The sequence below is a fragment of the Amblyraja radiata genome, chromosome 24 (assembly GCF_010909765.2).
Source record: "Amblyraja radiata isolate CabotCenter1 chromosome 24, sAmbRad1.1.pri, whole genome shotgun sequence".
Lineage (NCBI taxonomy): Eukaryota > Metazoa > Chordata > Chondrichthyes > Rajiformes > Rajidae > Amblyraja > Amblyraja radiata.
This window is the reverse complement of record NC_045979.1, coordinates 39357471-39377538: the sequence shown is the minus strand read 5'-3', so window position 1 is coordinate 39377538 and position 20068 is coordinate 39357471. Positions and strand designations below refer to the sequence as shown.

Genomic DNA, 20068 nt, shown 5'->3' with positions numbered 1-20068 from the left:
TGTGAGTGATAATGGTGCACCCGGAGAAAACCCACGCAGGTCACGGTGAGAACGTACAAACTCCGTACAGACAGCACCCGCAGTCGGGATGGAACCCGGGTCTCTGGCGCTGTGAGGCAGCAGCTTTACCCGCTGCACCACCATGCCGTCCCTGTTCTGTATTGTTCCATGTTCTGTGTCACTGGATCTGGAGCCAGAGCTGCTTCTCACTGTGCTCTGGCAGTGTGGAACACTGGCAGGGGGAGGCGGGAGGAGGGGGCAGGGGGGAGGTGGGAGGGGTGGAAGGAGGGGGGAGGGTTGGGGGGGGGGGGGGGGGGGGAGGGGAGCAGACGTTCACAGTGAAGTCTCAAACTTCTTGCAGCTTTTGACACGATGTTTGGTTTGGTTTTGGCAGATACAAGATGATCGGCGGAGGTGAAGGGTGAAACCAAAGACATCTGAGATTCGCCTCCAGTGGAGTAGACCTTTGTATGGGTGAACAACAACTGAACCATCCTATAGAAGTGTAAAAACGAACGCACACCTCCATATTCAGGGACAGTTTCTACCCGGTAGTTATCAGGCAACTGAACCATCCTACCACAACCAGAGAGCGGTCCTGTACTACTATCTACCTCATTGGTGACCCTCGGACTATCCTTGATTGGACTTTGCTGGCTTTACCTTGCACTAAACGTTATTCCCTTATCGTGTATCTGTACACTGTGGACGGCTCGATTGTAATCATGTGTTGCATTTCCGCTGACTGGTTAGCGCGCAAACGCTTTTCACTGCACCTCGCTACACGTGACAATAAACGGAACTAAACTAAGCTGTAATTCACTCGTTTATAAGGTGTTGGCTAACCTAGCTCTCTCTTTCTCCTCTTGAGACCCCGCTGTACATGTCCCTCTCCCTGTAACCACAGATGGAGAGGAAATGCTGATCTCACACTGCAAGCTTTGAATGTTTGGGCCAGACACCAAACACACCCTCCAAATAAATATCCACAGGACAATTCACACCCTCGTCATTCTCTCTTCTCCTCTCTCCTATAAAAGCTTGAGAGAATGAATGGGAGAGAGAGAGAGAAGACAATGCAAGCCTGCCCAAGCCCTCCCTGTTGCTAATATTCCCTAGTGTAAACAGGAGGGTCAAGTCCTACAGAGACATTGACCTGAGGACATTGGTTTAAGGTGAGGAGGGAAAGATTAAATAGGAACCTGAGGAGGTCACTTTCTTTACACAAAGGGCGGTGGGTGTGTGGAACAAGGTGAGTGAGGAAGGGACTATCATAATATTTAAGAGACACTTGGACAGGTACATGGATAGGGCAGGCTTGGAGGGGTATGGGTCAAACATGGGTGGTGGGTCATGTTGGCTGGGGTGGGCAAGTTGGGCTGAAGACCTCTTTTCCACACTGTATCACTCTATGACTAGTGTAGATTGGGACATGTTGGTCGGCATGGGCAAGTTGGGCTGAAGGGCCTGTTTCCATTCTGTATGGCTCAATGACCCTAATGCTGGTTATGTCAGTATTAGGCACCATTTTTTAATTGATTTTGAGATGTACTGCATTGAGATTTTTTGTTGCAATTTCTAATTGTGTTTTTCACTATGCAGGAATCGAGTGTGATGGTCTAGGCGAGATTGAGAATGGATTCTTTGAGGCAACATCTACTACTTTTGGAAGTATAGTAGTTTATCATTGTGATGAAGGGTGAGTGTGCAGGAGAGCAAGGTGACATTTCTGCTATTTACAGGGCGGAACGGTGGTGCAGCGGGTAGAGCTGCTGTCTCGCAGCGTCAGAGACCCGGGTTCGACCCTGACCATGGGTGCTGTCTGTAGGAAGTTTGTACGTTCTCCCTGACTCTGAGTGCTCCGGATTCCTCCCACATTCCAAAGACGTGCAGGTTTGTACAGGAAAGAACTGCAGATGCTGGTTTAAATCGAAGATAGACACATAATGCAGGAGTAACTCAACGGGACAGGCAGCTACTCTGGAGAGAAGGAATGGGTGACCCTTAGAAGGGTCTCAACCCAAAATGTCACCCATTCCTTCTCTCCAGAGGTGCTGCCTGTCCCGCTGAGTTACTCCAGCGTATTATGTCTACCAGGTATGAAGGAGGGAGTTAGATGTGGCCCTTGTGGCTAAGGGGATCAGAGGGTATGGAGAGAAGGCAGGTACGGGATACTGAGTTGGATGATCAGCCATGATCATATTGAATGGCGGTGCAGGCTCGAAGGGCCGAATGGCCTACTCCTGCACGTAATTTCTATGTTTCTATGTTAATTGGCTTTGGTAAATTTTTTCGTCATGTGTTGGATAGAACTAGTGTACAGGGTGATCGCTGGTCGGCATGGACCTGTTGGGCCGAAGGGCCAGCATCCTTATCCTGACCCTCTCCCTACCCCACTGAGTTGCTCCAGCACTTTGTGTCTATCTTAAGTCACAGGCGGATACATGTGAAGGGGGAGGGGTGACTGGCGGATGGGTGGAGTAGTTGACAAAATGCAGAAGTGAAAAGGAGAAATAGTGTCAGATAAGCAGATGAGTCAAGAGTCAAGAGAGTTTATTCTCATGTGTCCCAGATAGGACCATGACATTCTTGCTTGCTGCAGCACAACAGAATATTGTAGGCATAAATACAGAACAGATCAGTGTGTCCATATGAGGAGTGAAATGTAGTCAAAGAGTAGGTGCGGACGGGGGTCACAAGGTCATATGTGATAGGAGAAGAATTAGGCCATTCGGCCAATCAAGTCTACTCCGCCATTCAATCACGGCTGATCTATCTCTCCCTCCGAACCCCATTCTCTTGCCTTCTCCCCATAACCTCCGACACCCGCACTAATCAAGAATCTATCTCTGCCTTAAAAATATCCATTGACTTGGCCTCCACAGCCATCTGTGGCAAAGAATTCCACAGATTCACCGCCCTCTGACTAAAGAAATTCCTCCTCGTCTCCTTCCTAAAGGAACGTCCTATTTTTCTGAGGCTGTGACCTCTAGTCCTAGAATCATGGCTGATCTATCTCTCCCTCTCAACGCCATTCTCCTGCCTTCTCCCCTGACACTGATGAAGAAGTGAGTGACTCACGTTTTGTGTCCAGGTTATCTTTAGTTTAGTTTAGTTTAGAAATACATCGCAGAAACAGGCCCTTCGTCCCACTGAGTCCGTGCCGACCAGCGATCCCCGCACATTAACACTATCCTACACACACTAGCGACAATTTTACATTCATACCAAGCCAATTAACCTACAAACCTGTACGTCTTCGGAGTGTGGGAGGAAACCGGAGCACCCGGAGAAAACCCACGCAGGTCACGGGGAGAACGTACAAACTCCGTACAGACAGCACCCGCAGTCGGGATGGAACCCGGGTCTCTGGCGCTGTGAGGCAGCAGCTCTACCCGCTGCACCACCATGCCGTCCCTGTTCTGTACTGTTCCATGTTCTGTGTCACTGGATCTGGAGCCAGAGCTGCCTCTCACTGTGCTCTGGCAGTGTGGAACACTGGCAGAGGGAGGAGGGGGAAGGAGGGGGGAGGGGGAAGGAGGGGGGAGGGTTTGGGGGGGGGGGAGCAGACGTTCACAGTGAAGTCTCAAACTTCTTGCAGCTTTTGACACGATGTTTGGTTTTGTTTTGGCAGATACAAGATGATCGGCAGAGGTTTGCGTTTGTGCGGTCCCAGGGGGTGGACGGGTCAGGTCCCAACCTGCCGAGGTCAGTCAGCCCGTCACGCTCTCGCAGTGCCAGCCTCACCTTCCTTATTGAACCAATCACCGGCTTAAAGCAGACAGGCGGCATCTCTGGAGAGAAGGAATGGGTGATGTTTCAGTCTGAAGAAGGGTCTCGACCCAAAACGTCACCCATTCCTTCTCTCCAGAGATGCTGCCTGTCCCGCTGAGTTACTCCAGCATTTTGTGTCTATGTTCGGTGTAAACCAGCATCTGCAGTTCCTTCCTAAACGTTTTCACGCAGATGTACAGGGCGATCGTAGATTGCTAACACCCGTACTAATCAAGAATCTATCTATCTCTGCCTTAAAAATATCCACTGACTTGGCCTCCACAGCCGTCCGTGGCAATGAATTCCACAGATTCATCACCCTCTGACTAAAGAGATTCCTCCTCATCTTTCTAAACATTCATCCTTTTATTCTGAGGCTGTGCCCTCTGGTCCTAAGATTTTCCCACTAGTGGAAACATCCTCTCCACATCCACTCTATCCAAGCCTTTCATTATTCGGTAAGTTTCAATTAGGTCCCCCTTCATTCTTCCAAACTCCAGCGAGTACAGGCCCAGTGCCAACAAACGCTCATCGTAGAGTAATTCCTGAGATCATTCTTGGAAACCTCCTCTGGACCCTCTCCAGAGCCAGCACATCCTTCCTCAGATATGGTGCCAAAGATTGCTCACAATATTCTAAATGGGGCCTGACCTACGCCTTATAGAGCCTCGTGTTTAAGAAGGAACTGCAGATGCTGGAAAAATTGAAAGTAGACAAAAAATGCTGGAGAAACTCAGTATTTCGTGACGTTTCGGGTCGAGACCCTTCTTAAGAGCCTCAGCATTACATCCCTTTTTATGTACACAAGCCCTCTCAAAATACATGGCAGATTGCATTTGCTTTCTTTACTACCTATTGGACATGTTCGGGAAGCAAAGTACTATAAACCGGAAACGCTCGCCTGTCATTCTTTGTCCTAGTGTCCACTGTATCCAGAATTATCAATGAGGTGATGAGGCAGGGCCACCAGCTGATCACCAAGGAGGAGAGCGTGATCAAGTCGTACTACCACCTCCTGGAGAACGAACGAGAGGTCCTGAGGATGAAGGAGAAGGTTCTCGAAAACTTAGAGAAGTACGCCAATGAAAATCTCCTCTAAAGCTTTCAGATTTGTCATAATTATACCTTGAAATGGAATCATCAGGTTGCATTGTAGATGTGTCTGTCCAAACCTGAAGAATTGTCATCTTGTTGAAATCAATTGCATGCCTATTTGTGTAATCTGAGTCTCTCTTGTAGGATCCAATAAAATTATATTGAGTTTGGCGACAAAGCTTCTGAAGTTTACACTTACCGAGATTTAATCTCATTTAATCTTTTCTCTGCGTAGACTATATTTGGCACCTTCCAATAGGCATAAAGTTTAGGCTCTGGAACACAGAGTGTTGGAGTAACTCAGCGGGTCAGGCAGCATCTGTGGAGAACATGCATAGGTGACGTTTCAAGTCAGGACCTTTATACAGACTGAGCCGTTCATATCCACGTTTCTGTCCAAATGTCTTGTAAATTTTGTTATAATACCAGCCTCAACTACCTCCTCTGGCAGCTCGTTCCATACACCCACCACCCCCTGTGTGAAAAAAATGCCCCTCAGGTTCCTATTAAACTCTAAAGATGTGTAGGTTTATTGGCTTGGTATAATTGTAAATCGTCCCTTGTGCGTGTAGGATAATGTTAGTGTGCGGGGATCGCTGGTCGGCCCGGACGAGCTGGGCTGAAGGGCCTGTTTCTGAGACGTTTGGCTCTCTGTCTAATTAGTGCCTTACATCTGGCAATAATTAAAGGTCAGGCATCTTACAGATTTAACGGACATATCCACCATATAAACAAGCTGTGAACACTCACAGAATATAAAACACAATGGGAATTGTAATGATCTCATTCCTGGCTGCGCTCAATATTGGGAATGTTTACACCTGCGAACATCAGCAGCCTCTGGTCATCGACTAAGAACGGAATTCCAAACGCTGGAGTCACACTTGTCAGCAGCGACAAAGCTTCATATTCAACATCGATTTTGTAGTTTAGTTTAGATATACAGCTCGGAAACAGGCCCTTCGGCCCACCCAGTCCGTGCTAACCAGTGATCCCCGCACCCTAACACTATCCTACACACACGAGGGACAATTTACAATTATATCAAGCCAATTAACCTACACATCTTTATAGTGTGGGAGGAAACTGGAGCACCCAGAGAAAACCCACGCGGTCACAGGGAGAACATACAAACTCCGTACAGACAGCACCCGTAGTCGGGATCAAACCCAGGTCCCTGGCACTGTGAGGCAGCAGCTCTACCCGCTGCACCACTGATTTGTTGGTATGTCTGAGTGCGTATGTACTGATGGAGTTCCCATGGGCGTGAAGCCTAGTCCTGGTTGAGGGTGGAGCTTGTGGGATTTGGCCAGTGTTCCGGGACTAACAATAGTTGGTCCGCACTGCAGCCAAACCGTACTAATGGGGCAGAGAAACCAAACCTGATAGCAGGCCATGGTTCCATTCAAGCACTGAGTTTCACAGCTCTTCTCAGGCAACTGAACCGTCCTCTCACCAACTAGAGAGCGGTCCTGACCTCCCACCTACCTCATTGGAGACCCCCGGACTATCTTTAATGAGACTTTTCCTTGCACTAAACGTTATTCCCTTTATCCTGCATCTGTACACTGTGGGCGGCTTGAGTGTAATCATGTATTGTCTTTCTGCTGACTGGATAGCACGCAACAATAAACAATAGACCATAGGTGCAGGAGTAGGCCATTCGGCCCTTCAAGCCAGCACCGCCATTCAATGTGATCATGGCTGTACAACATAGAAAATGGGTGCACGAGTAGGCCATTCGGCCCTTCGAGCCTAAAACAAAAAAGATTTCCACTTTATCTGGGTACAGATGACTATACAAACTAAACCAAACTAAACTAAACTCATCTGAGCCGGCTGCCTTTGTTCTGGAGAGCTGTTACGTTTCCCAAGCTGTGTTGGATCTGGAGTATTTTCCCTGCGTTATACGCTCACTCTGTGACTTAAATGACAATCAACTGGTGAAAACATTGAGTTTGCAAGCTGTTGCCAATTCCCACTGCCAACACTGCGTTGATCTACAGAGAACGGGAAATGGGACAATGCAGGTTGCAACAAAAGCAGGAAATTGTGAAAATCCTTAGAGCACTGAGAAGTTCATAAAACATAAGAGAAGAATTAAGCCATTCGGCCCATCAAGTCCACTCTGCCATTTAATCTATCTCTCTCTCCTAACCCCATTCTCCTGCCTTCTCCCCATAACCTCTGACACCCATTCTAATCAAGAATCTATCTCGGCCTTAAAAATATCCACTGACTTGGCCTCCACCGCCTTCTGTGGCAATGAATTCCAGAGATTCACCACCCTCTGAAGAACGAAATTCCTCCTCATCTCCTTCTTAAAGGAACGTCCTTTAATTCTGAGGTCGTGACCTATGGTCCCAGACTCTCCCACTAATGGAAACATCCTCTCCACATCCACTGTATCCAAGCCTTTCATTATTCTGTATGTTTCAATGAGGTCCCCCCTCATTCTTCTAAACTCCAGCGAGTACAGGCCCAGTGCTGACAAACGCTCATCATAGGTTAACCCACTCATTCCTGGGATTGTTCTTGTAAACCTCCTCTGGACCCTCTCCAGAGCCAGCACATCCTTCCTCAGATATGGGGCCCAAAATTGCTCACAATATTCCCAATGCGGCCTGACCAGCACCTTATAGAGCCTCAGCATTACATCCCTGTTTTTGTATACAAGCCCTCTTGAAATAAATGCTCGCAGAGAAAGACTGCTGGGGGCAGGAATGTCTAGTAGAGCTGGGACAAGCAGTCTACATCACCCTCTGCAGATGCTGCCTGACCTACAGGGCAATCAGGCCATTTGGTTTCATGTACAGTTTGTAACACCTGTTACTTCTGGATAGGAAAACAAGAGGAACAAATTAAAACAGAAAGCAATGTGATTCAAATAAAAAGGCACTTAAAAAACCTGGAGGTAAAATTGAGCCTTAACATGTATTGTTCAGCTGGTAATGATCTACCCACGCCTGGCCTGCATTAGGAACGTGTCTGATAACATGTAATGGAAGCTGCCAGCTGCCTGGATCAGATAGAACAGTCCAGCACAGAAACAGGCCCTTCAGCCCTTAGTGTCTGTGTCAAACACGGCCAAGTTTAACTAATCTCCTCAGCCTGCACTTGATCCACATCCCTGCATATTCCATGTGTTTATCTAAAAGCCTCTTAATCACCACTGCTTCCACCACCAACACCACTGCTGGCAAATGCTAATAATAATAATAAAACATTTCATTTATGGGCGCCTTTCAGGACTCTCAAGGACAACTCACAGATTAAAACAAGCAAATTACAAACATATAAACACAATGAAACATAAAGTAGAAGGGACGTGAATAATACACAATTCAAATTGTTCCATGCACCCCTCCCCCCCGCTTCCTCCCCTCCCCCTACCCACCCTACCCTCCCACCCACCCCTCCTCTTCCCCCCCTCCCCTGTTCCATTATCTAAAGGGGCTGCTCCTTGCCTTCTGGCTGCACTTCTCACCCACCATCCTCATCTCCGGACACCCTGTGCGTAGGGGAGAGGGCAGGGCTGACGATGTCCTGGTCGGGGTTGTCCCTGGGCCTGGCCAAGCTGGCCATCCACGAGTCACGGTGCCAGGCTGAAGAGGGCTCTGCCCGAGCCGGCTGCCTGCCCCTTTTCAGGGGTTACGTCCGCGCCCGGGTGGGTTAGAGAGGGACTACGCACTGTCCACGGGCACCCTGAGGGATTTCAGGGACCGCTGGGCACCGCGGGGGGTGGAATGTATCTTCAATGAGGATGGGGAAATAGTGATTGAAGAATATTTGTTTTACTTGTATTATGGTGGTGGGTTTGAGTGTATTGTTGTGTAATGCACATATCATTTTTGTACATAATTGATTACATTTATTTTTGGTTATAAGAAGGTGTGGGCTTCCTGCAGGAGACCCCGTCCCACAGCCCACAGACAAGACAGGCAGGATATCCCATGCCTTATGCCAGGCTCATATAATGCCGAGCATGCAGTCCGTGGCCAACTTAAACCCGCCCGCTCTCCACACAAGACCTCCAGCCCCTCAGCAGGAAAGTGAGACATCAGCAATCCCGTGCACCAAAATAACCCACGATCTGACTCTAGTAATGGTGCGTGTAACACACAGGCCTGCGTGCCCCAGCCACACACTGACAACCCTGCCAACATGTCCTCATGGAAGGATTTAAGAATGAGTTGTAATGTTCTACACTTTGTGAATTGGCAGAGGTGTGTGGATCTCCTGAGGGTCTCGGAATGGCTGAACATCTGGTGGAGAGGAATGCTTTGGTGCTGCCTGTGTGTTCTGGCAGGGAGCTGCAACACTGCCGACTGTGGACACCTGTTGCCACATTGCATCAGGCTGCAAAGTGCTGACTCGGGCTGATCGCAGCGACGTGGACGGATTACTGGACCCTGGCCAAGACTCGAGCCCTGTGATCCATACACAAGTTCAAGTCCCAACATGGCAGCTGGGCACTTGGTGTCATACAGTCAGAGTCATACAGAACAGAGTCACAGAGTTACAGAGACACAGAGTTACAGAGACACAGAGTCACAGAGACACAGAGTCACAGAGACACAGAGTTACAGAGACACAGAGTTACAGAGACACAGAGTTACAGAGACACAGAGTTACAGAGTTACAGAGACACAGAGTCACAGAGACACAGAGACACAGAGTTACAGAGACACAGAGTTACAGAGACACAGAGTTACAGAGTTACAGAGACACAGAGTCACAGAGACACAGAATTACAGAGACACAGAGTTACAGAGACACAGAGTTACAGAGACACAGAGTTACAGAGACACAGAGTCACAGAGACATAGTCACAAAGACACAGTATCATATAGACTGGAGAAGTCTGAAGAAGGGTCTCGACATGAATCCTCACCCATTCCTTCTCTCCAGAGATGCTGCCTGTCCCACTGAGTTACTCCAGCTTTCTGTGTCTACCTTCTGTGTAAACCAGCATCTGCAGTTCCTTCCTACACATAACCAATACACACATGCTTCTACCGGTGAAACAACACAACGCACTGCAAAATACTTCATAAAACACAAACAGTCAATATAAATAGCTCCTGAATAGTGGAATATAAAATTGTGATATGGCAGACATTTGTTTTTTTTTAGCTAAACAGACATAGGTCTACAAGGAACTTTAGTTTAGTTTTGAGATACAGCGCTGAAACAGAACAACGTTAACACTATCCTACACACACTCAGGGGACAATTTACATTTATACCAAGCCAATTAACATACAAACCTGCACGTCTTTGGAGTGTGGGAGGAAATGGAAGATCTCAGAGAAAACCCACGCAGGTCACGGGGAGAACATGCAAACTCCGTGCAGCCAGCACCCGTAGTCAGGATAGGCGATTCTGTCAGTAACTTGGCACAGGTTGGCCCAGATTCTGGAGAATGCGGGTATTCCCATGAAGCATGAACCACCTCCAGTTTAAATTCCATTTGGAATATTTTGGAGGACCAAGAAACCAAGAACCAAGACATGGGAACACAGATCAACTGCTCTTCCAAAGAGCTAGCAGAGACAATGGGCCGAATGGCTCCTCCTGTATATGCTTGTACTGTACTCTGCTGTCAAGAGAAAGTTAGATTTAGCTCTTAGGGCTAACCGAATCTAGGGATATGGGGAAAAAGCAGGAACGGGGTATTGATTTTAGATGATCAGTCTCAAGAAGGGTCTCGACCTGAAACGTCACCTATTCCTTCGCCCCATAGATGCTGCCTCACCCGCTGAGTTTCTCCAGCATTTTTGTCTACCTTAGATGATCAGCCGATCATATTGAATGGCGGTGCTGGCTCGAAGGGCCGAATGGTCTATTCCTGCACCTGTTTTTCCATGTTTTTATGTTGCTATGTGTTTCAGTTATTCCACCAGGCCTACACGCAGCAGCTGCTTTACAAACCTGTACAAACAAAGCAGCTTTTAAAAGCATTGTTGAATGTGACAGTGTTACTTTTGTTGTCTGTGATTTGTACATTTGTGAATGGAATATAATGTTAAATTGATATTTAGCTGCAGGGCCGGATTTGCGTATAAACTGGACAAGCTTCAGTTTAGGGCCTCGTGGTCTAGGGGGGCCACCAGCAGGACCCGGATTTACCACTAGGCTTCATAGGCCGAAGCCTGGGGCCTCCGGCCAAGGCTGGACACCTGCCGGTCAACTCTGGGCGCCCCCCCCCTCTCTATCTCTCTCTCTGCCCGCCGTCCGTGACCGTGACCGTGTCCGTGTCCGTGTCCGTGTCCGTGACCGTGTCCGTGTCCGTGACCGTGTCCGTGTCCGTGACCGTGTCCGTGTCCGTGTCCGTGACCGTGTCCGTGACCGTGACCGTGACCGTGTCCGTGTCCGTGACCGTGACCGTGTCCGTGACCGTGTCCGTGTCCGTGTCTCCACTCGCTCCTCATCCGCCGGCACGGTTGGCCGCCTTGCACATGCGCATTGCTGCGGCCTGCACGTCCTCCCCCTGCACATGCGCACAACCACGGCCCGCACATCATCAACCGCCCTGCGCATGCGCACTGCCACGGCAACGGGTTGGCGCTGGGCACTTTCTCTCTCGCTTTGCATTGTGGGAGATTTAGCCGCCATTGCTGTCCGGTCGCTGCCTCGCCGCCAGCGCTGAAAACCAACGCAGAATCACTCCCGGACCCTGGATCTGGAGTAACTCTTGTTTCTGGTTTCCTGGTCCTCCATAAATATTCTAAATGGAACTTAAACTGGAGGTGGTAGAGGGCTGAACAATAACAGCCTATTGTATTTGATCTGTTTATTTATTGTGTACAGGGTTCTTGGGGAAAAAAGAGGTACCTTAAATTTAGTTGCGTCTGGTTGGGTAACTATGGTAGGGTGAAGACTATTCCATGCTTTAATTGTGCGGGGGAACTCCATGGAGCAACCAGCAACTCAGGATAGAAGAAATTGGGTGATGTTTCGGGTAGAGACCCTTCTTTAGACTCCCTCTGAATTTAATGTCTTTAGTTTAATTTAAAGATACAGCGTGGAAACAGGCCCTTCTGCCCACCGAGTCCACGCCGACCACTGATCACCCGTACACTAGTTCTTTCCCACACATTAGCAGAGTAAGTCAAGAGTCAAGAGTGTTTTATACTCTCACGTCCCAATTAGAACAATGAAATCCTTACTTGCAGCAGCACAACAGAATATGTAAACAATGTTATAAACGAGAAAACAAAACGGTGTATATTTATATATGAATATATAACTATATAAATATGTGTATGTGTGTGTGTGTATATGTGTGTATAATATATATATACCCACACACACACACAATTTTCCTCCTGGGATTAATAAAATTCTATCGTATAGTATCGTGTGTGTTCGAAGGAAGTGCAGATGCTGATTTAAACTGAAGATAGACACAAAAAGCTGGAGTAACTCAACAGGTCAGACAGAATCTCTGGGCAAAAGGAAAATATTACATTTTGGGTTGGGTCTGAAATAGGTTCCTGCACACCTTTGGAATGTGGAAGGAAACAAGAGCACCCGGAGAAATCCCATGTGATCAAAGGGAAAAGGAGCAAACTCCATACAGACAGCACCCATATTCAGGATCAATTCCAGGTCTCTGGCACTTTTAGGCAGCAACTTTATGGCCAATGTACAGCCCCATAGTCTTGAAATGAATTAAAATGACAAGTGTGGCATACCGCTGGAGTGTAAACTACCCAAGCAAATATGAGGTGCTGCTCCTCCAATATGCGGTGGGCCTCATTCTGGCCCAGGACAGAAAGGTCGGATTCGGGTTGGGAAGGGGAGTTGAAGTGTTAACCCACCGGGAGATCAGGTTGGTTATTGCAAACTGAGTGGAGGTGTTGTGCGAAGCGATCGCCAAGCCTGCGCTTGGTCTCACTGAGGTTGATCATACGCTGAATAATCCAACCACATTTTTATTAGGAAGTGGAAAGAAATAATAGAAATTGCATTCATTGCAATGTGTAAAAAGAGTTGAGATACTGTATTATAATTTTGCTGCATGTCATTGTGGTATATATCATGTCTTGATTGGTGAATATGTTTAGTTTGTGGCTTTATTTGAAGCAGAAATAATAGGTGAATGCTTCATTGAACATAATTCCGACTGGTAACTACGCACTTCGTCCGAGCACATTATTACACGCGTCACGCAAGCCATCTTAAATGACCACCTAAACTGTCATTTGGCATCTTAAAAAGCTGCCAAGGTTGCCCGGAAGACAACACAGAAAAAAAATTAAGTGGGAGCCCTGCAAGGTGTATATTTTTGACACTGTCATAGACCTTTCTTACATATGCTGTCACAACGCACTGTAGTATGTAAACAACCCTTCAGTAATTTTCCTTGCCCTCTATTTCAGAATAATAGTGTTTTAAGGCAATAACTCGACACTAGCAATGGCAATAAATAAATAAATAAATAAATAAATAAATAAAGCGCAGCTTTCCAGCCCCTTATTTCATTGGCCACGCTCAGCTGTCAGTCTGGTAGACCATCTTCCTCTAGTCGTGGGGGTGGAGTATTGGGGGGGGGGGCTCACAAGTGGAACAGCTTAGGGCCTCTCTTCATCTAAATACGGCCCTGTTTAGCTGATTCAGGGTGCACAAGAGAACACATTTCTTTCATCACATTTACTGCCAGAAATATTTCAGATACAAAGGCAAGATATCTTAAATAAACAGAACATTTTCAGATTTTCAAAAACAACAAATTGACATCATATGTAGGTGGCAACTGAAGAGAGATGCCAGGTCTGAACCCTGCACCAAAGGGTCAAGGAGCAACCTAACGTCAGGTGGCCTGACGTACTTGTCCATGCCCAAGTCACCTCTCATTGAGCCAACAGTAATCTGATTGTCCAACGGACCATCCGTGATTAGACCTAAGGTTCTCATTCCAGGGCAGGAGATGCAAGACCAGGCACTGACCCGTCCCAATCGGAGCTTTCAAAGCAGTCTCACTTTAGGCTGGACACATCATGGCAAGATAATGGAACATAAACAAGTGAGTTGGTCCGTTTTATGAAACCCATGAAGCCTCTGAGGACAACATATCCATTGGCAATTCAAAGAAAAATGAAACTGGTTCAATCTCCACCGGTTATGGAAGTTCCTGATCATAAACCTCATTGGAACTCCCTCCAGGGACAAAACTCCTCACCTGGAGCACAATCAACAACCTTCTCAACACAAGTGTAACCAAGTGCATTTAGAATGAAATACATTGAAATAAACACGTCTCCATCAGGCAGTAGTGAACATATTAAGTGTCCAAAACTAAAACAACTCAAAATCTCAACTCAATGATCCATTCATAACCCACACATTCTTTGGTTAGTTTTTGTGGAGATGAGATGAGTTGAATTAGAATGTTGCCAGAAATTTGCAACGGTAGAATTTTCACCTGTGGGATAAAAAAAAAGAACATTTGAGAAACTTTAATCTAAATCATCGATACGTGAATGTACCTAAAATGGCCAGACTAGAATAATTGCACAAGAATGTCCAGTAAATGCTTGAAATATGGTAAATAATAAATTTATTGTGTTGTTGGTTTTTAATTATAAATTAAAACAGCATCAGCAGTTACAAGCAAACACTGGGAATCTGAAATAGAAACCGATTCACCAGAATGTTATAAATTGGAACTGCAGATGCTGGTTTATACCAAAGATAGACACAGAGTGCTGGAGTAACTCAGCGGGTCAGGCAGCATCTATGGAGAACATGGATAGGGGACGTTTCACAGAGTGCCCCACTAGTCACTGCCTGCCATTCTGAAAGGGACCCGTTAATCCCTACTCTTTGTTTCCTGTCTGCCAACCAATTTTCTATCCATGTCAGCACTCTACCCCCAATACCATGTGCCCACTAATCTCCTATGTGGGACCTTATCAAATGCTTTCTGAAAGTCCAGGTACACTACATCCATCCACTGGTTCTCCCTTGTCCATTTTCCTAGTTACTTATGATAAGGAAATGACGTTTAGTGCAAGGTAAAGCCAGTCAAGTCCAATCAAAGATAGTCTGAGGGTCCCCGATGAGGTACAATACAATACAATACCTTTTATTTGTCATTTGAACCTCACACGAGGTTCAAACGAAATTTGGTTCTGCAGCCATACAAAAAAAGAACCAAGACACACACCAACACAATTCAATTCACATAAACATCCGTCACAGTGAGTCCTCCTCACTGTGATGGAAGGCAAAACTTAAACATATCTCTATCATCGGTAGATAGTTGTAATGAATTCATGCGCTTTCGTGTATATGTTAATGAGTTGGTGTTGTATATAAGCAGGAAATGTTGGGTAATAAATCTCTCTCTCTCGTGATCCAGGCAACCTGTGTGTAAGTTGGTATTCATTCTGCCGTCCGGAATATAACAAAATTGGCGACGAGGATGGGATAGAGTTTGTGAACTCATCCTTTAAATACAGTGCAGGACTGTTGTGCAACATGCAGTATTGTTTAACATTATAAACAGTAAATACGGAGTTGTGTCGCAGTTGTTTGTGAGCTGGACACGATAGGCCGCAGATCCTTCTATGCAGGGTACTGTAGTTTAAAACAGCAGCTGAACAAATCATCGAGAGTTTGTCAAGGTATCTCTATGTTGTGTCTACGTGGCAAGATGTTGTCCTTGGGATTGTATAACATTTTAGACTGAGTTTTTTTTTGTACAGCTAAGTTTTAGGTGAATTGTTACACCAGAACAGACAGGAAATTGGGGATTTGGAAACGACTTAAAAAAAAGAGAACTATACGATGACATCGTCCACAGGCTACATGGGAAACCTTGGCACTTTTGACAAGAGTAGAGAGCTGTTCAGCTCCTATGTAGAGAGCAAACATGTTATTCATGGCAAACAACATAATGGAGATTAGTGGTGAAGGAGAGATAGTGACTGAAACAAATAAGGCCGTTTGCGAACGCATGAAAGCGATTCTGCTCACGGAGCTCGGTCCTGAAGTGTACGCACACTCGTGATTCTCCTTGCGCCCATAAAGGCAAAAGACGTGCCATTCAATGACATTATGAAGAAGTTGGAGGAGCACCTCAACACAAAGCCTCTGGAAATTGCAGAAAGCTATAAATTCGGCACTAGAAACCAGAAGCAGAATCAGACAAATCAATGAGCACATTGTTGCCTTGAAGCACTGAAGTTTACACTGTAACTTTGGAACCTTTCTCGAACGCGCACTACGCGATAGATTTGTTTGTGGTCTAGTGGATGAACAAATTCAGTCCAAACTCATGAACACTCCAGATCTTACATTCGAGCAAGCATGCAAGGTTGCTACCACAATGGATGTTGGCATCAAAGAATGCTCGCGAGTTTCGCCCACAACGGAATGCAGTGACATTTACAGTCACAAGGCAGTGCCTATGGCCAAACCAAGAGGTGCGAAACCAAAACTAAAGTATGGCAGGGAGCCGAGTTCAGCCAGATGTTTATTTATTTATTTATTTATTTGTTTTTTATTATAAATACATTTTTATTAGAGGCATCTGCATATCATAGTCCAAACCAATACAAACTTTGTTTAATGGTTCCATATTAAATGTCCAGGATTCCAGGGACCCAGTTATCAAAGTAGCTGGGATCCTCCTTTATCCGTTACATATTAACATTGCCTCTAATTATTTATTTATATTTATAGTTAGGAAAAAAGAAAGAAAGAAAGAAAACAAATTAGAAAAGTAGGATAAACTATCAATAATACAACTCAGGAGATAGGTAGGTAGGTCAGAGAACATAAATATTCATCTACTCCTGGATTCAGGTTTCAGTCAGGCTTCCGCGCCGGGCCAATCGACCCCTTCAAATAATCTATAAATGGAGACTATATTCTAGTAAATAATTCTGGTTTGTCAATTAAGACAAATCTAATTTTTTCCAAATCTAAGGTCTCCGACATCTCCATAATCCACATTTTGATTGTGGGGGTTGCTGGGTTTTTCCAAAATTTTAATATTTTATTAAGGAAATTTATTTGGTTTGTTGTAAGTTTTAGTTATTGTTCTGATATGCCCAATATTATTAAATTGGGACCGGGATCCAGTTGGGTATTAACAACTACAAAGATTATTTTAAAAATATCCATCCAGTAATTTTTAATTTTTATACAATTTACAAAGGTATGGGTTAAATTAGTTCAAGTTCAAGTGAGTTTATTGTCATGTGTCCCTGTATAGGACAATGAAATTCTTGCTTTGCTTAAGCACACAGAAAAATAGTAGGCATTTACTACAGTACAGATAAATGTGTCCATATACCATGATATAAATATATACACACATGAATAAATAAACTGCAAATAAAGTGCAAATAACAGAAAGTGGTTGTTAATAATCAGAGTTTTGTCCGAGCCAGGTTTAATAGCCTGATGGCTGAGGGGAAGTAGCTATTCCTGAACCTGGTTGTTGCAGTCTTCAGGCTCCTGTACCTTCTACCTGAAGGTAGCAGGGAGATGAGTGTGTGGCCAGGGTGGTGTGGGTCTTTGATGATACTGCCAGCCTTTTTGAGGCAGCGACTGCGATAAATCCCCTCGATGGAAGGAAGGTCAGAGCCGATGATGGACTGGGCAGTGTTTACTACTTTTTGTAGTCTTTTCCTCTCCAGGGCGCTCAAATTGCCGAACCAAGCCACGATGCAACCGGTCAGCATGCTCTCTACTGTGCACCTGTAGAAGTTAGAGAGTCTTCCTTGACAATCCGACTCTCCGTAAACTTCTCAGGAAGTAGAGGCGCTGATGTGCTTTTTTGATGATTGCATTAGTGTTCTCGGACCAGGAAAGATCTTCAGAGATGTGCAAGCCCAGGAATTTGAAGCTCTTGACCCTTTCAACCATCGACCCGTTGATATAAATGGGGCTGTGGGTCCCCCTCCTACTCCTTCCAAAGTCCACAATCAGTTCCTTGGTTTTGCTGGTGTTGAGGGCCAGGTTATTGCACTGGCACCATATGGACAGTTGCTCGATCTCTCTTCTAGATTATGACTCATCCCCATCAGTGATACGCCCCACGATGGTGGTGTCATCAGCGAACTTGATGATGGAGTTCGCACTGGTTCGCTACGCAGTCATGGGTATAGAGTGAGTACAGCAGGGGGCTGAGCACGCAGTCTTGAGGTGCTCCCGTGCTGATTGTTATCGAGGCTGACACATTTCCACCAATACGAACAGACTGTGGTCTGTGGACGAGGAAGTCGAGGATCCAGTTGCAGAGGGATGCGCAGAGACCCAGTTCTGCGAGTTTGGTAACCAGTTTGGAGGGGATGATTGTGTTAAATGCCGAGCTGTAATCAATGAATAACAGCCTGACATATGAGTTTTTGTTGTCCAAGTGGTCCAGTGCGGAGTGGAGGGCCAGCGAGATCGCATCCACCGTTGATCTGTTGTGGCGGTAAGCGAACTGCAGTGGGTCCAGGATTTTGTCGAGGTAGGAGTTGATTTGCTCCATGATCAACCTCTCAAAGCACTTCATCACCACCGGCGTTAGTGCCACTGGTCGATAGTCATTGAGGCACGTCACCTTACTCTTCTTGGGCACCGGTATAATTGATGCCCTTTTAAAGCAGGTCGGGACCTCAGACCTCAGAAGTGCGAGGTTGAAAATGTCCGTAAAAACTCCCGCCAGTTGGTCCGCACAGGTTTTTAGAACACGACCGGGTATACCATCAGGACCAGGTGCTTTTCGTGGGTTCACCCCTCTGAAGGATTTCCTGACATCGGCCTCTGTGACTGAGACTGAAATGCCATCACAGCGAATGGGGAATCGGGAAGGCACATCAGTATTCTCCCTGTCAAAGCGTGCGTAAAACGCATTGAGCTCGTCAGGGAGTGATGTTTCACCGACATTCGAGCCGCAGAGTATTGACATTTATCATAGATAGGAGAGATATTAGGAAAAATTATATTTCATTTTGTTTTAGAATAATGCAGTCTATGTACATAGAAACGTAGAAATGTAGAAAATAGGTGCAGGAGTAGGCCATTCGGCCCTTCGAGCCTGCACCGCCATTCAATATGGTCATGGCTGATCATCCAACTCAGTATCCCGTACCTGCCTTCTCTCCATACCCCCTGATCCCTTTAGCCACAAGGGCCACATCTAACTCCCTCTTAAATATAGCCAATGAACTGGCCTCAACTACCTTCTGTGGCAGAGAGTTCCAGAGATTCACCACTCTCTGTGTAAAAAATGATTTTCTCATCTCGGTCCTAAAAGATTTCCCCTCTATCCTCAGACAGTGACCCACTTGTCCTGGACTTCCCCAACATCAGGAACAATCTTCCTGTATCTAGCCTGTCCAACCCCTTAAGAATTTTGTAAGTTTCTATAAGATCCCCCCTCAATCTCATAAATTCTAGCGAGCGCAAGCCGACTCTATCCAGTCTTTCTTCATATGAAAGTCCTGGCATCTCAGGAATCAGTCTGGTGAACCTTTCCTGTACTCCCTCTATGGCAAGAAAGTCTTTCCTCAGATTTGGAGTACTTTAAATTGTATTAAAAAATGTCTGGCATTTAACGAACATTGATGTATATGTTGTAGGCTTTCGTCCCAAATAAACAACAGTGAGATGAGAAGAGTGCTGAGCATGGTATGGCTGAATGTTTTCTGATCCTGACAGGCATAGCAATCGCTCGCAATGTGAGTATTCAAAAGATGAAGACTGTGTTTGAAATGTAAGCGCAAGGCTTTGTCTCGAGAGGCTTCAGTGAGGCGGCTGAGAAGAGCAAAGGTAAGATAAGGTGAGGTGTTTTTCAACTTTCCTCTTTAGCCTTACAGTGGTTAGGATGGCAGGATCAGGGATGATGTAAGCCAATTAACCTACAAACCCGCACATATTTGGAATGAGGGAGGAAACCGGAGCACCGGGAGGAAACAACTGTGCTCACAGGGAGAACGTGCAAACTCCACACAGATGGCAGCCAATGTCAGGATCGAACCCGGTTCTTTGGCGACCCGCAACGTCACCCATCTATGTTCTTCACAGATGCTGCCTGACCCGCTGAGTTACTCCAGCACTCTGTGAAACGTCACCTATCCATGTTCTCCACAGATGCTGCCTGACCCGCTGAGTTACTCCAGCACTCTGTGAAACGTCACCTATCCATGTTCTCCACAGATGCTGCCTGACCCGCTGAGTTACTCTACCATGT

The 20068-nt window shown here is 46.1% G+C and overlaps 1 protein-coding gene across 1 annotated transcript in view; it reads right to left on the bottom strand.

The window, feature by feature from the left end:
* Positions 1 to 20068, bottom strand: part of cr1 (complement C3b/C4b receptor 1 (Knops blood group)) — a 791565-nt gene that overhangs the window by 377190 nt on the left and 394307 nt on the right. The window lies entirely within an intron of this gene.